The 16,306-nt window shown below is 47.7% G+C and overlaps 1 protein-coding gene across 1 annotated transcript in view; it reads right to left on the bottom strand.

The window, feature by feature from the left end:
* PHACTR4 (phosphatase and actin regulator 4) overlaps nucleotides 1-16,306 on the bottom strand; it is a 49,561-nt gene extending 33,255 nt beyond the window's left edge. The window contains exon 1 of the mRNA XM_058819906.1: nucleotides 16,264-16,306. The gene's annotated coding sequence lies outside the window, so the exon portion shown is untranslated. The remainder of the gene's footprint in view (nucleotides 1-16,263) is intronic.

Below are 16,306 nucleotides of genomic sequence, written 5' to 3'. Positions count from 1 at the left end.
ATTGGGGATCACAGCTTTACACAGCTTAGAAAAAGGAACATGTATCTGTACAGGCAGCAAACAAGAACATCAGAAGGTTTTGATTTCAGAGGCAGACAGCCACAAGTTGCTCAGGAAACACCCTCAATCCCTCCAGTCTAATCCATTAACACTGTTAAAATACAGCTTTCACACACTTTTGGATGCATGGTTTGGTGCATCCACGTATTGCATCAAGGACACCACTTGCAAGAACTGGAATGAATGAACGACAGAACCATTCAAACTGGAAAAGCCCTCTAAGATGATTAAGTCCAACCATGAACCCGTGTCCTCAAGTGCCACACCCCCATGTTTTTGACGCTTCCAGGAATGGTGACTCCAACACTGCTCGGAGCAGCCTGTGCCATGCCTTGACAACCCTTTTGGTGAAGAAGCTTCCCCTGATATCCAACCTAAAACTCCCTGACACAACCTGAGGCTGTTTTCTCTTACTCCCCAGGTGCAGAGCCTGGCCCTCATCTGCTCCAGTCTCCTGCCACGGAATGCTCCCCCACTGAAGGCAGAAGAGCCACCACCATCCCTGCCTGCCCTTTCAAGCACGCCCTTGTGGGAAAGGAAAGCAGAAGGGAAACCGAAACCGCCACCTCAAGGCCTGCTTGAACCTCAGCACAGATGACAGCAGTGCTCCCACTGCTCCCCGGGAGCTGGGCTTGATTTGCCTCTCAAGGGCACTGCTGCACAGGCTGTGCCGAGCTCCGCACTGCAAGGGGCACATTTGTGCCTGGAACACTGGTGCTGGCAGCAGCCGCTGCTGGATGCTCGCTGTGCACACCCCAGACATCTGTCACTGCCCCACGGCACAGCTGGGAGCACCTCAGCCTGTGCTGCAAGCCTCTTTCTGAGCAGAACACTAAATCCACAATATCTGGTTATCAACAGAACCAGCATAAGAGGCACACTGGGGGAAAAAAGCAATGCCGGGTAGAGGAAGAAGGAGCAAAGTCTGCATTCCTGCAGCACTGCTTGCACTAAGGAACAGGAACTTCTACCAGAGAATGGATTAAGCAGTGCAGATCCAGCTGCCAGCATTAACTACGAGTGGCTAACTGGAAAGCTGTATTCTGGAATGATATTTGAGATAACCCACTCCACAGAACAGAAATTTGCTTTTATCCCCTACTGTCACAGGTTTCCCAGATACCTACTTCTGAGAAAACTTGGCTTTTTCATTTTCTCTAGCATGACATGCCACAGCTCTCTGAATATTCATGTCCTCTGAGCGCCCTACATTCCCTGGGCCTGAGAGCTGTGTGAAATTCCTGTTCCTGAGAGCCCCGATGCCGGCACAGCTCAGGACTCTCCCCTGCCCCTCTGGTACTCAGGCCGCCACAGCAGCAGAACCACGTCTTTGTCTGCCTCGACACTTCAAACACTTTACAGCTTTTTCCCCAGCTCTTTGTACCACTCTAAGAATATATTCCTGTTCCATTGACCCGGCTCTGAACTCCTGCAGAAAGGCGATGGCTTCTTTCCAGCTAGGCAGCTAATCCACACACAATAGAAAAGGACTGTTTCACAGCAATGCTGGAGTGTTTTTACCCTGTTTCTTCAGTCTTAACACACTCCCTGTGCACAGGGAATTTTGTCGTTCCCAGCTCTGTCACATTCTCTCCCAGCAACACAAACCAGCCCAATTCCAGATTGTGGATCTCCTCCCATGCCCTCCTACCCATTCCTTGCACCAGCACCAATGCAGCTGCTCTGGGAACACTCAAAGCTGACCTGATGCACCCCAAGCACATCCAGAGGAGTGGGCTGGGGATGACAGGACCTTGACAGGACCACGAAGCTGCACACCAAGGTGCCACTGTTTGCTCCAGCCTTGGGCAATCCACATCCACGAGCCTTGCTGAAAGCCCTTTTACAGCTTCCCTCCTTCCTCACCATCTCATTTTCAGCAATCCTTACCCAGACCTCTGGAACATTAAGCATGCAGTTTCCTTCAGAATGAAGCTCATTAGCTGGACCCCTCTGTCCTCACTGCTCATCTCCTCCAGTAACATGAACAGCTTCCTTCAAAAGACTACAGCACATTTCCAGAAGTCCAGCTAAAACCTAAGCCAATGTTGGTTGTTTTCCCCAACTAAACTAGAAAACTGACAACTCTTCCAAGCAGAAGTGGCACATTACTTCTCCACAGTGGCTGCCAACAGGCTTGCCTTAGGCATGGAAACGCAGTTTCCATGCTGGCTCAGCTCTAAATCACCATCCCAGAGAGGGACACGACAGCAGCTGGGCAGCTACTACAGGGCTTTTACTGTAATGAGACACAAAACCCAAGGCTCTCTTGGAAAAAAACGCACGTGGGGGAGAGAAAGGATGCTCTTATAACTGTTTGGAACTATATCCACCAGCTGGAGGGAAAGGAAGGGTTAACACATACCCATAGCTTGAGGAACATGCTCCTGCATTAATATAGACCATGACCCATGAAATTAAACAAGCTCACCTGACAACTCCCAGATGATTATTTATTTTGACCCAATATGGTGCTAGTAACAGCCAATAAACAAATATTATATTATTGCCATTTCAGCCCTTTGGTTTACACTCCTTAAAAAACTACATTACTGCAGCAGCACCCAGAAGGCTCCCACTGGGGCAGATGATGAGAGCCCAGCAAAGGGCGGATGCTGCCCACAACAGCTCACCAGCATAACAATACAAAGCAGACACGGGGAATAAGGCCAGCTGGGAGATGGCAGCCAGGCACGGAGCAGCCTCTGCTTCATCACGCAGAGAACGTCCTGACTCTTCCTCCCTGGTCTGCCAAACTCCACCTGAATGGTTGATCCAAGCCATCAGGGCTCTCCCCAGCTGCAAACGTTCCTCAAGGGCCAGACTCACAAACCCTCCCCAACTAGCCCATGGATCTGGCTGCCCATTCCTTTTCATAAATGCAATTTCAAAAATAAAATCAACATTTTATTCTCTCACCAATAATTACTCCTTCCAGGAAGACAGATGAGCGGATTTTTGCAAAGCTGAGATAACTCCACCTAATGCCATGGGTCTGTTGGCAATGAAACTCCATCAGGTCCTCAGGGGGAGGGCTAAAGAAACTCATTTCATCTGCCAGCAGTGAGATTAAGAGCATGGTATGGTAAACAATATTAAAATTCTGTTCTACAAAGCAGAATACCTCAACAGCACCTAAGTATTCTCCCAAAGGAGAGATTATAGCATGGGTGCACAACTGGAGTTTAAGTATTACAAGGGAAATTCTTAAAAAGCCTAAATAGATCAGCCATGCCAAATGCCCTAGTACAGATTACAAGACAAGGTGTAAAGGTATAATTAACGTCTTGTTGGATAGAGTGGTACAAAGGGGAAGAGATGTACAAGCCCCTTTTCAATTCAGTGGATGACAAAAAGCTCATGTATTTTTCTAACTCCATCTAAAACAAACCAGCTCCATCTAAAAGTCTTGGTTTGCTCATATGGTTTGAGCATCATTTCATGGTTTCTGCAAATTGCTGGAACAACAAATGCTGGTTTCAAAATCCTCTGAGCAGCCTCGGCTGACCCAGTTTGTTCTGCACTAATCACACACTGAGCAGTGGAGAGGTCAGTTGGAGGGAAATCAGAATATTCCTCCTCAGTAAAACCACACAGATTAAACCCAGTTGTTCTGCAGCCTAATGTGGCAACATGCCAATTAATGGGGTGTACCACTAATTAGCAGCCCAGCAGTTTCCCTCTCTTTCCAAGGATCCCAACACTATAAGCATTTCTGCACTTGTTGGGAAGCAATGGCTTTGAGCAAGAGCACAGCAGCTGGTTAGCACAAGGAACGGGTTTTGTGGAAGAAGTGGAAAAATCAGACATTAGCATAACAGCTCTATGTGCAATTTAAACAGAAAATTGGAATAACCAGGACTGAAAACCTCAATAGAGTTCATATTACAGTCAATGAAACCGGTGGCTTTTTGTCACAGATTGAACATTTGATAAGTGGCTCCCCATGCAAACAGCAAATGTTTTCCAGCAGCTCAGTAGCTGCCTGTGGGTGGCACAGTAATATAAGGTTACCAGAGAGGAACTGGAAAGGGAAGGGAGCTGCATCCTCTAGGGCAGCGCCACGGGGAAGGTGAGTGGCTTTTTCCAACACCTGGGCAAAAGCAAGCCTTAAAAGTACTCACGGCCATGCTGTGCAGAACACTGGAGTGGGACTCTCGACCCCGCGCCCTTACTGCTCTAGCAAAGAACCTCTGAGGCTGGAAAAGATCTCCAGGATCATCGGGTCCAACCTGTGACCACTCACCACCCTGTCGAGCAGAGCAGAGTGCCACGGGCAGCTGTGCCTCGAGCAGCTCCCGGGACAGCGAGCAAACCTCTCGTCCTGGACCCACCGTTCGGGGAGCAGCTGAGGACTGCGGGCTGCACGCACCAGCTGAGCTGTAATAATCTGTGGCAGTTCTGCAGCACACCCCCAAAAGGCACAAAATAACAGGGTTACTTATTTACCTCTGGCTTATGGGGCAAAATTCAAACCACCTCTGCCTTCATTTTGTGGTTTCTATTTTCATCAAACTTTGAATAAAAACTTAGCAGCAGAGTACTCGCTCGGTGCTGTGGTCATGCCCCTGCAATTATGACTCGATAGACAATTTCATTTGCAACCACCATTTCCTCCCCAGAACGAGGCCACTTTTCCTCTCTGCCACTGCAGAGCCCATTTGGAAAGTGTTTCTTTTTGCCTCTGTTTAAAAAGTGAGAGGAATGAGCTTAACCACCATCAAAGCACTAAAATGAATTTGTTAGAAAGCTCACCTGACCTCCCAAAAATCCTGCAGCAGCAGAGCTGAATTTGCAATCCTGCCATAAGGGTCTTTCCCAAAGCACCCTGAATGCCCAACTGCTTCCTGGGATAAACAGCCCACAGGGTTTGTGCAATCAGATTAAACTCCATGACTTCCCTGCTGCACGTTCCAGCACATAAACCAGGCATCTGTAATCAAATTCCACAAAGGCAATGCAACGTTCCCACTTGAAAAAATACGAGATACAGGAAACCTATGCTGTGTTGTCAACTCACAGAGCAATGCTTTTAACTGGGAACAACTCACCTGTTTGAAATTAAAGCTCTTTCTGAATCAACACTCTGGAATTACATCACTGAATCTATAGGAGCATTACATTTCACCTTTTGAAGCAGATTTTGCCAAGCCGTTCAGGTACTTTGAAATTCAGTTGTAGCATTATTTTTTTCTTTCACAGATTCACTAGCATAATTTCTAATTATTTCTGATTAAGATATCAAATTTCCTTGAAGAAGCCCTCCTCAGGCAATTATTTTCTTGCAAAGCTCCAGCTTTAATAAAAAGGTGCCCATGCTTTAACTAGGACAGTAGAGAAATTAATTCCCACTACTGATCTGGCAGTCTTTATAACATAAGTGTAGGCAGCAAGGCATCCCATTGTGAAAATAAGCTCATAAAGCTTCTGAATGAGAAAAAAAAAAAAATCTTTTGTAGTTCTCATGGTTGTGCACAAAGTTTATGAAGCAGCAACACTGATTGCCTGAGGATGGTGCTTAGTGCAGCCATCTCACCTACTGGGCCAAAGTTGATTTTAATCTCAGGTGGAAGTTGTGCCTTTCCTGCTGCTCTTACAAATGCTTTCAGGCAGGGACACAATCGCGGAATGGTTTGGGTTGGAAGGGTCTTTAAGGATTATCTAATTCCAACCTTCTGCCATAGGCAGAGACATCTTCCACTGGACTATGCTGCTCAGCACATGGTCACTCATCTTTTAGGTTTTGGTCTGATACACTCCTCCAAATAATCGTTAATTAAATCTTAAATGGGATAATCTTAAAGACAGTAATCTCCTGGAACTCCCCCAAGAACAGGAATGTTTCAGCTTTCTTCTCTCATCACCACTCTAACTTTCCATTAGAAATTACATTTTCCAGCCAACACATTTAGCTGCATTAAGAGCTCAACAAAACTATCAGGGCTTCTTTCCAGCCACAAAAGGACCTTCCACAGTAACAATGGTTGAAAAAACACCCAACTGAAGCGACAAATCTCTCCTCGTGCCCTGCAGGCAGGTTAGCTGACCTGGGCCAGGAAGGCAACCAAGAAAAAATGCTCTTCTCCAACTGTGCAAATTTAAGCAAGGGAATCATTATAACACCAAGGAGCAGAGAGGACTTTAAAATTAGAGAAAACGTCAACGTCTCAACATTCTCGAGGCACAGGAGCTGAGGAAATGCTGTGGGATGGGCTGCATTAACAGGAAGGGTGTTGGACGTGGCTCTGCATACGCAGCATGAGGATTCACAAGCAGAGGATGCTCCACAAGACATGCCTTAGGAGCACTCCAGGTACATGCAGGAGCTCCCAGCCCTTCCCTGTACAGGACCCAGAGATCTCACCGAGCAGCTGACCCCAGCCAAAACCAGCCTGGTGCAGAAGCAGCTGGCTTGGACGCAGTTCAGTTCCTCAGTTTGTTTGTCACGTGGGCCACAGCAGTTGCTGGAGAACAAGGGAAGGGAGCGAATGCACAGGAGCTGCTCGGCAGCCACAGCACCTCTGGAAGTTCACACAGCTGCAGTGGGCTAGGGCTGGGCTGGGGGGACATCGAGTCAGCCTTCCCAGCACCAAACAGCCTCGAAAACCCGACGGAATCGCAGATCCTGCCCACTCCTCTGTCCCTTGTCCCACTGCAGACACCCCAGGGAAGGTGCCACCCTTATCTCCCCATGCTGTTTGATCACCAAGCCATGAGAACCCATCCTGCATAATCCCAGAGCGTCTGTGACAAACCAAGATTGTTTACTCATATTTACAAGATTTGAGTTATCTGCTACAAAACTATTCTTAAACTCCTCCAGTACACCTAGAAGCAAAACCCTAAAGCACCAACTGATCCCAAAGCAGCAGGATTTCTCAGCTCTCTGTTTTGAAATAAGCAGGACCTCGCTGATCATAACTCAAGGACAGGCACTACCCAGGAATTCCAGTTTAACCAGTTCCACGCTTTCTACCCCTCATTCCTCCCACTTTCTTGGAACAATGGGCAGCAACAGAACCCTGCCCCAATCTATACCAGAATAAACAGTTCATGGGGATGAAAAGCCACCGGCTCCCCCCACACAGTTAAGAGCATTTCCAAATTCCAGCTCTCTCCCAGCCAGCACAGATGGACACACCAGGCACAGACACCCGCTTTGCTTCCAGCACAGCCTTTGTCCTGCTGAGACACAAAGCCCGATGGCAGAGGCTGCCTCCATCAGAGCTGTTTTGTTAAGGGATCACGACATAAACCAGCAATCCTCCAGCCACAAAAACAGTTCAGACTCGCTCTAGCACACTTAAATTGCAATCTGCTAAAACAGGCACTCTCTGGCTTTTGGGGACCACATCCCTCCACTGGCAGATCACATCCTGAGATCTGACTAATGCATCACCTGCCCCACATGTCCCCAGATGATTAAATTTAACATGGAACAGCTCAGTCATCACCAGAGATTTTCACTTTCTTGCACACCCTACTTATGTCCAGGGCAATTCTGCAGGAAGTAAATCACTTCCTTTGCAAAGGAAGTGATAGCCCCAAGAGCAGGCAATAAAACACTAAAATGGAGCCTGAATTCTGCCTTGCTCCCTCCTGCTGGACCTGCCCTGTAATCCCTCAAGTGTGGTGGCATTTAGGGCGGCCTCAGATTCACAGCAGGAACAGGGCTAGGCAAACAGAGGCCACCAGGGACGGCTGAATACTCCCTCAGACACGGCTGCCTTTGCAAAGACAGAATCAGCACGGAGGCTGCTCTGCAGCGCACACCGAGCTCCAAAAGCAGCAGACACCGACACTGCCTTCCCTGCTCCTGGGCTTGTGGCTCCTGGGCTGCTCAGCAAGTCTGGCCATCTGCAGAACGCTTCCATCAGGGCAGATTCCTGCTGTGCTCAATCACTGTCCCTGCAGAGCCAAGGCAGAGCTGGTGTCCCACAGCCCTGCTCTCCACACTGCACTGCCCTGGCGCCACTCTCTCCCTCTGGCACCCCAAGCACAAGGGAAGAGTTTCTGAGCACACTGATCACGTTGCCCTAGACCAATTTTCCCAGTCCCCTCAAGTGTACAGGGATCTCTAGCCACAAGATTCATTCATCCTATCAGCTCAGGAACTGCTTCTGTCATCTTTTGCCTTTCAATTTATCTTTCTCTGAAGACAAATGCTAATATCCTTTACAAAAAATCCAAATCTGATCCAAAACTAGACACATCACTGGAATGAATCACACAGCGTTATTAATTCTCCCACCCATCAAAACAGAAATGTCTCACCTTGCAAAGCAATTGTAGTGGTTGCCCAGGCTCACAGAAATCTGTCCCATCTGTTAAAAATCTGGGTGCACTAAATGAGACTATTTGACAAACACTCTGCTCCAAGGCAGCAAACATTTCACCCCACAATGGCTACTACAAACCTAGACAGTGATTACAGGTAGTCGAGCTAGGTTCCTATCAGCCAGCACAAACACAGCCTCCCAAGAAAGAATTCCTTTTGAAGACTAAGCTTGTAGGGACACTAAATTCCAGGATCAAGCCTGCAACTGTGAGAAAGATTCACAAAATTAAGCTTGGAAGATCTCGCACTCCAAACTGCTACAATCAAAAGCAGGGAACAAAGTGTTCCTGCCTTCAACACTAGCAGAAATGGCAAATAAACCAGGACCTCCATTTCACCTGCACACAGCGTGCCTAACAGGCAAAGCCTCTCCAATTTCCAGCTCCAAGGGACACCCACAATAAAACAGGAGCCGTTCACAATGAAGGAGGAGGCAGGAATTGCACTCCCAGAGCTGAGCAGTGCTGGCATCCACCACCCCAGCTCCCCATGCACTACACTCCCAAGCGCTTTAGTGCTGCATTTTGGACAGCAGGTCAACCCCACACATTCACTTGGGCAAAAGTCAGCCTGCTGCTGCTGATCCCCACGCACGGCAAGTTCAACACAACAATTTTCAGCATTTCAGCATCTCCGACAGACTCCCGGCAAAGAACACGGTCCCCTCCTGTTTAATGGAGATACAAATCCATTCCCAACACACTCCTGTTTCAACTGAAATAGTTGTCACAAGCAAGTGACATGCCACATCAGAATGGGGATTTTTGATGAGGAAGCTTTATTTGCTTCTAAAGTGCTCACGCTCAAAAGAGGGCAAGGATGAAGAGGGTATGATCAACGCAGGCAAATGTTAAACTGTCACACTTCCCCAAAAGCAACCTCAACACCAGCTCCAAATGAAGTTTTGTTGAAGCCAAACTCATCAGCAGCACTGTCAGCCATCCCAGAGAACTCTCATCCCACTGAGGGACCCAACAGGGCCCTTCTCCAGATCAACATTCTGATCCAAGTTCAAGAACACAACGTATTTTGTAGGACACCAGAGTAACACAACACGTGGCTCTAAATCCACACAAAACTACTACCCACATTATCTTGAGGATGCAAATCAAGCCCCTTGCTGCTGGCATTAAGAATGAAAACTGCTTCCTGCACCAAAGCCACCTTGGAAACAACGAAGAATTAAAGAATTTGAGCTTTCAGTACAACAGGACCAAACCACAGTCACATTATGAGACAACAGGTAATATCAAACCCTGAGGGATGCATTTGTGGAGAACACAGGAAGACTAAAGTCTACAATCACAGGTTCAATTATCTTAAATGATAATCAAAAGGTAGTAAGATAAACATTCACATCAGCATAAGGAATCCTACTCTGCATTTACTCAGCAGTGCAGCCACACATGACAGGACAAAGCAATGCTCACAATATAATATTAAAAATAGTGATAGTATTAAAATGAAAGAGCTGTTTCGGTACTCATTACATGCACCAGAAACACAGAATTGCCTTCAATGTTATCCCCTATGAAATGACTCTGCTCAGCAAGAACACAAGAATGAATCGGCCACGACATTCACGTGAACCCGCAATGGACTAAGAGCAAACTCCACCTGCTTGTTAAAGATTTCACTGCTATAGAAACTATGATTAAATACACAGAGCCATGAATCAGCCACCTGAAACGAAGGTACACCTCAGCAGGCACAGCAGCACCCAGCACACTGACAGTTCAGTCACCACCAGTCCCTCAAAACTGTGACATTATGCAGAAAAACAGCTTTATCCAGACATTTCAGCTCCCACAAACATTTCATCTTTCTTACCTTTGGGGCTGGTTGTTTTAGGGGCTCTCTTGGTTTTGGCAGCACTTAAAGCTGCACATGCCCCTTACAGGAACAGCAAACAGGCTCCAAATCCATTTTGCCACAACTGGATAAAGCAGCTAAAACGAAAGCCCGGCTGCCTGTGGACCAGCTGTGTCCCTGCACTGCAATTCCAATCAAGCCCAGAGAAACGCGGGAGGAAGATGGCAGGGCTTACCAGCAGTTCCTCTCTCTAGTCCCTGAACAAAGTGGATTTAAAAGAGGTTTAATTTTCCCAGAGGCTAATGCTCTCAAATCTAAATAAATCCTCCAAAAGAAGAGATTATCCATAAATTTACTAGTTAGAAATGTTAATGTATCCAGTGCTTATGCAAGGACTGCTGCTCTCCATGCAACAGTATCACCTATACAACTCCATATTAAAGGAGAAATGAATTTCTGGTAGTTTCTCCCCCACCTCCCTTTCCATGCTGAAATGCAGCCCAGCAGCTTTATAAATCCCACTTCCCAAGAGCAGCGGGAATTTACTGTAGAATCAAGGCAAACTTTTTTTTTTTCCTATTTCACTGAAAAAGCTCTCAAACATCTTCCCTTGCAAAAGCACTTAATACAAAAAGCAAGATCCACAGACAGGAAAGCCCAGTGTGAACCCTGAATATGCATTTAAATAAAAACATTGCAGAGTTAAAACATTAAATTACACATTCACAAAATACAGGACAAGGTGAAAATCAAGAAACAATTCCTTGAACACAGCTGATGCTGGACTTACCCAACATACCCAAACACTTCCTCCTGTTATTCATACTCTATTTACTAAAGGGCCCACCTACACACCATATGACACAGAACAGGATGGGACTAGACCAGTAGAACCTGGCTGCTAATTATGGCCCTTAAGGCTGAGATGAATTAATTTGTCCCTCTAGCTATAAACAGGAGGATGACAATCCTCACTAACCACAGGTAATTTTGGAGAGGATAGACAGAAGGATGAAACAAGGAAAAAGTGACTTGCCTGACATCAAACACCACAACAGCAACATAGCTGGGAGCTAAACCAGGCCTCCTGTCCACCTGAGCATCCTTATTTTCCCTGGACTCACAGTTGATAAGTAGAGAGAACACAGTCATTAAAATACAGATTGAAGGCTTCATTTGGAAGCTAGAAGCAGATGTGGAATAATACTGGTTAGTGTAATCACTAGTGTCACATTGATTTTGGGGATCCAGCAGCCTCATAACAATCCTTCATCCCACAATTATTTGTTCTCCTCTGGCATCACACAAATACCCTTTACAAGGGAACAAATCTAGCAGGAGCTGGACTCCATGACCCTGATGGGTTCCCTTCCTACTCAGCATATTTCATGATTCTGTAACAGCTCTTCTCCTGCTTCTCCTGTTTCACCTGGTTTGCAACAGACGCTAAACTTAATATTGCCAAAAATAAAAGCCAAAATTTACTAGCACAAATCTGACATCACTATTTCAGTAATGATCCTCCTCCTTAGTCCCAGCTGATAAAGATAACCTCATCAGCACAAGGTCATCCATCCAGGAACACAGAGCAGATATTCTGTGGATCCATCCAGATTTCCACTGTCAGCATTGCAGCAGAGCAGCTTTAAAAATGCATTCCCACAGAACCTGATGCAGCCAGCAAAGACCAGCTCAAATCCTCCTGACCTTGCCCCCATCCCTGCTCAAACCCACTTAAGCCTCCCCTGCACTGGGATCCAAAGGCTGGCGGGTGTTAGCTGTACCTGCAAACCTGCTTCCCGTGGATCTTGGCACTGCAGCAAACCAGCAAAAACTTTTAGGCAGCTCTGGAGAGGAGAGGGATGGATAACACACCAGCAGCAGCACTTCTGGGCGTCTGCAGGGGAGCTCTTGCCAACACAGCAACAGCAGTGCCCAAAGCCCCTTTCCAGCAGGCACAGTGAGAACGGCTGAGCCCCCGACCTACAGCAGCGAGCTCAGCTGGTGACACACATCCCAGACCTGATTTTGAGTGGGACAGAAGGATTAGTCAAGAGAACGCAACCTTCAAAGGCATGTGACTACAGCCAGAGCCCCCTGAACACTGGCACAGTGACATGCTTTGTTCAAAGCTCAAATCCTCCAAAGACAACAATCTTTGGCTTTATCCCCCGTCCACAAACACCTCTGGAAGCTTCACCTCCATGAGCACAGCCTGAGACACAGCTTGTGATCCCAACCTCAAGGCCACATCCAGTAATAATCTCTTTTTTTGCTAAGTCATCCTCTGCAACACAGTGTTTACACAGCGAGAGGTCTGAGCGTGGCCCACCATGAAACACTGCGCAGACACCAAACGAGTCAGTGCCTCTCAAACTTTGATCCAAGTTTACAAACCAAGGCTTTCCGGTATGATTAGGGCCAAACTTTTCTTGATTACACCCTTAAAAGCCAAGGGAGAGAAAAGCACATTAAGAGAGGTTCACCCTTCCCAGACAAGTGTGAGGTGATGAAGGAAGCCCATATGGGGCAGCCTACAGTTTAAATCAATGGTGGGGATTAATCTTGATGTATTTTAAACAACTGAGTCTGTGGCAACACAGCTGTAATAAAGGGGTTAACTTTTGGGGTTTGGTTAACTAAAGGAAAACCTTTAGGTACTGGCAGCCAAGAGATTCCTGCTTTTAGCAGCGGCTCTCTGGAGCTGACCGCGAAAAGGTTCAAACCTCTAACGGCAGTAAACTTTACCGAAGTCCAATGATCTTTCCTAAAAGTGTTTCAAAAGGCACCGACTGCACAGAAGTGCCAGGCTTGCACAAATCGACCTCATCAGTATGCACCTTGTTTTGCCCCATGACACTCAGCAGCTGCGGTTAATTAGTCCTTGATAATGAATTGCCCGTCACGACTGCAGGAAGCTGGTAGGTGAGCAATTCCTAGCTGTGCTTTGGAGTCAGTATGCAAAAAGCAGAAACACTAAAGAGTAAAGTTAACAATCTGTTTACCCCTTCCCTCACTCCTCCAAAGCTGCTACCAGCCAAAGGCTCAGGGAAAAGAAATAATAAATCTGTTTCCAGGGCTCAGCAGAGAGAAACCATTTGGACTGCTCTCAATTTTCGTATCTTTGCCACCAGTGCTTTGTGTTATTTCTCTCAACTCGTTCAAGTTAGGAGATGAAGCCTGCTCTTTTGGCTAATAGCATTTAAAGCCTCTCTCTGGAGATGATGAGTCCTCCCTCCCCCATCCCATCCCCAGCAGAAAGAGCAGAGATTCGCCAATAAACAAAGAAATTCAGGCAGTGACAAGCAGGGTACGGCTGAGACCAAAGCTGCCTCTCGCCTCCCTATCTCAGCACAGCTGAGGATCAAAAACAAGTGACACCACAAGCAATAGGATGAACAACACAAGAATTTTCAGATTAAGGGCTTCGTCATTTTGAAATCAGGAAAACAGCAACTCCTCATCTACAAGAAGCAAAATACCAATGTGTAATCACTACATGTTCTGCCTGGTCACCTTCCAAGCCAGACAAACCGTCCTGAGTCATTCAAAATCAGCAGATAAGAGCAATAATTGGGAAAGCTGCAGCCTTTTACCTCTGGTTCCAGGCCTGTCACCCAGCCACTGGACAATCACACCAACCTCCACACCTCAGCTGCTACAGCACGAGATACAGTAAATCCTCTGAGCAGAGGAAAAACCAAGGGCAGTCAGCAACGGGAAAGCACCTCTGCTGAAGGCTGACAAACTTCTGTTCAGCTGTGTGCCAGCTGCTCTCACGGAATCTGCCCTTGGATTGAGGGGCACAGTTTGGAAGGAGTTAAACTCAGCCATGGGGACGAGCAGCCATGCTGGCTGCTGCATTCCTTGCCTAACCATGACCCCACTGTGCAGGGAAGAACTGGGAATAGTTATCACCACAGCACTCACACGTCAGCAACAGCGACTAATTAACTGATAAAAATAGATCTCTGAAAGGGCTTTTTTCCCCTCGACACAAAGCCCAGGCCCAACACTGCTACAGTTGCACATACATTAGTTTTCTACAGGCTCTAAACTTGCCAGCAAAAAAATAAAAGCATTCTCACACTCAGAAAAATAAACCCACCTGGCATTTGTATGCAGAAAATCACTGCTAAAGGGAACTGATTATGAATGACCTGGAGCATCTCCACTCCCACCTTAATGGATGCAGGAGCAAGATGATATCTTTTCCCCCAATAGTCCTACCAGCTTCCCTGTAGCCCAAAGTTCCAGTTTTGCCTGAAAAATGACATGTTTTGAGGTAATCCAAATGATCCCAATGATATTTGCAGCTTTCTTCACTCATAGGATCACTGAGACCAACCAGAAAAGCCCAGTTCTGTTTTAAGCCCCCCTCACATACCCAGACACAGGTTTTGTACAGCTTGTAACTAAATATTCATCACCAGCTAATTAACCTGCAGGAACCACAGCCTCAGCAGTTTTTAATACATAGAATGCTGCAACACATGCCAAACACAATGAAATTTGATCAAAATAGAAGCCATTTGTTTAAATACAAATGATTTGGCTCTCAAAACTGTTATCAAATTGAACTGGAAATGAAATTAACCAGGGACTGAATGAAGTAGAAGGCTGTATAATCACTGATGCAACAGCATGAAAACGAGGATGCAATCACATCCCCTCGTTTGTGGCACTGCCCCACGCTCCCAACAGGACTCCCACTCCATCTCCCAGGGGCCGAGGACACTCTGTGCCTCAGACACAGCTCAGTCCCTGGTAATCCACAAAGAAAATGCTCCTTGCAAAAACACTCTGATACATTATCAGATAATAGAGTATCACCTGGGAAAGGACACACTTTGAAACCACCTTGACTTGGGACAGACCAGCGCAGTCATCCCCAGCACTGCTGGCAAGAACAGGTTTAATAAACCTACTCTAAATGAGAAAGGGATTTTGTTACCATCACTGTCCAGACACTCAGCTTCAGCTGGTGGAACTGTGACAGTCCCTCACAATCGACCTCATTTTGGCTCTATTTTGCCCTTTCCTTCATAAAAAGGAATTTAAACCATGTAAGCTGCCGATTTTAGGTATCATCTACTCTTGAAAGCAGTTTGGATTCATTTAAAAGGTCTGCTTGAAGAGCACCAGGCACTCCTGAGGAAATCACAGCAGGGAGAGGAATCTGGTTACACTCCCTTGCATCTTCTGCAGCACATCAAACTAACTCAGCTGAACATCCTTTACCCACCAAGAGTGGCCTGGGGAAGCTTCATCAATCCCCTCCCTGATCCTGCACCGGACTTGCTTTTGAAAAACACGAGCATCACAAAACTTCAATGTTCAGTTTATTTCAGCCTCAGCTGAGCACCGTCTCGCTTCATTTACTTTTTTTTTGCAGCATTTCAGTGCCAGAGAAGGGCACCAAGCCCTCGCCTACCTCCACCTGGACAAACACAAGCCAATGCAAGGCACAGAGGTAAATAATTCATCTGCGTGCAAACAGAGGGAAAGAACAATTAAGCCAGAAAGCACAACGGGGACGTTTCAAATTTCAGTCAACATTAAGGCAGGAGAGATCAAACAAAGAAATACCAACGGGGCTGCCTCAGAGGGAACTTTGGGGAAGCTGGAAACACTCACGGCAAGGCACGGGAGGGCGGCGGGGACGCAACCCGGGTTTTACCGGAGCGCCAGCCCCAGCCGCTCCGGGTTCCCGAACCGCCCTTCGGAGGACAGCGGCGAACTCCGCTCCTCGCGCTCGGAGCCAGCGAGAGGCTGCGTTTGACCCGCGAGCCGCTGCCCGGACGCCCCCGGCGCGGTGCCCGCACAGCCCCGGCCCTCCCGCGGCATCCCCGGGGCGCCCCCGCTTCCCCTCCGGGACCGGGACCGGGACCGCCCCCGCCCCGCAGCGCTGGCCCCCGGCAGGGAGCGGGGCAGGGCCGAGCGGCGGTTCTCCGGCCCGGGGCTCCCCCGCGGTTCCCCGGCCGTGCCGGCGCTCCCGGGCCCCCGCCCGCCCTCCCTCCCTCCCTCCCTCCCTCCCTCACCCCCTCCCTCACCTGCTGCCGCCGCCGCCGCCGCCGCTGCCGCCGCCGCCGGGAC

The sequence above is a fragment of the Ammospiza caudacuta genome, chromosome 25, assembly GCF_027887145.1.
Source record: "Ammospiza caudacuta isolate bAmmCau1 chromosome 25, bAmmCau1.pri, whole genome shotgun sequence".
Lineage (NCBI taxonomy): Eukaryota > Metazoa > Chordata > Aves > Passeriformes > Passerellidae > Ammospiza > Ammospiza caudacuta.
The sequence above is the reverse complement of the archived record's forward strand: the minus strand, read 5'-3'. Positions and strand labels throughout refer to the sequence as shown.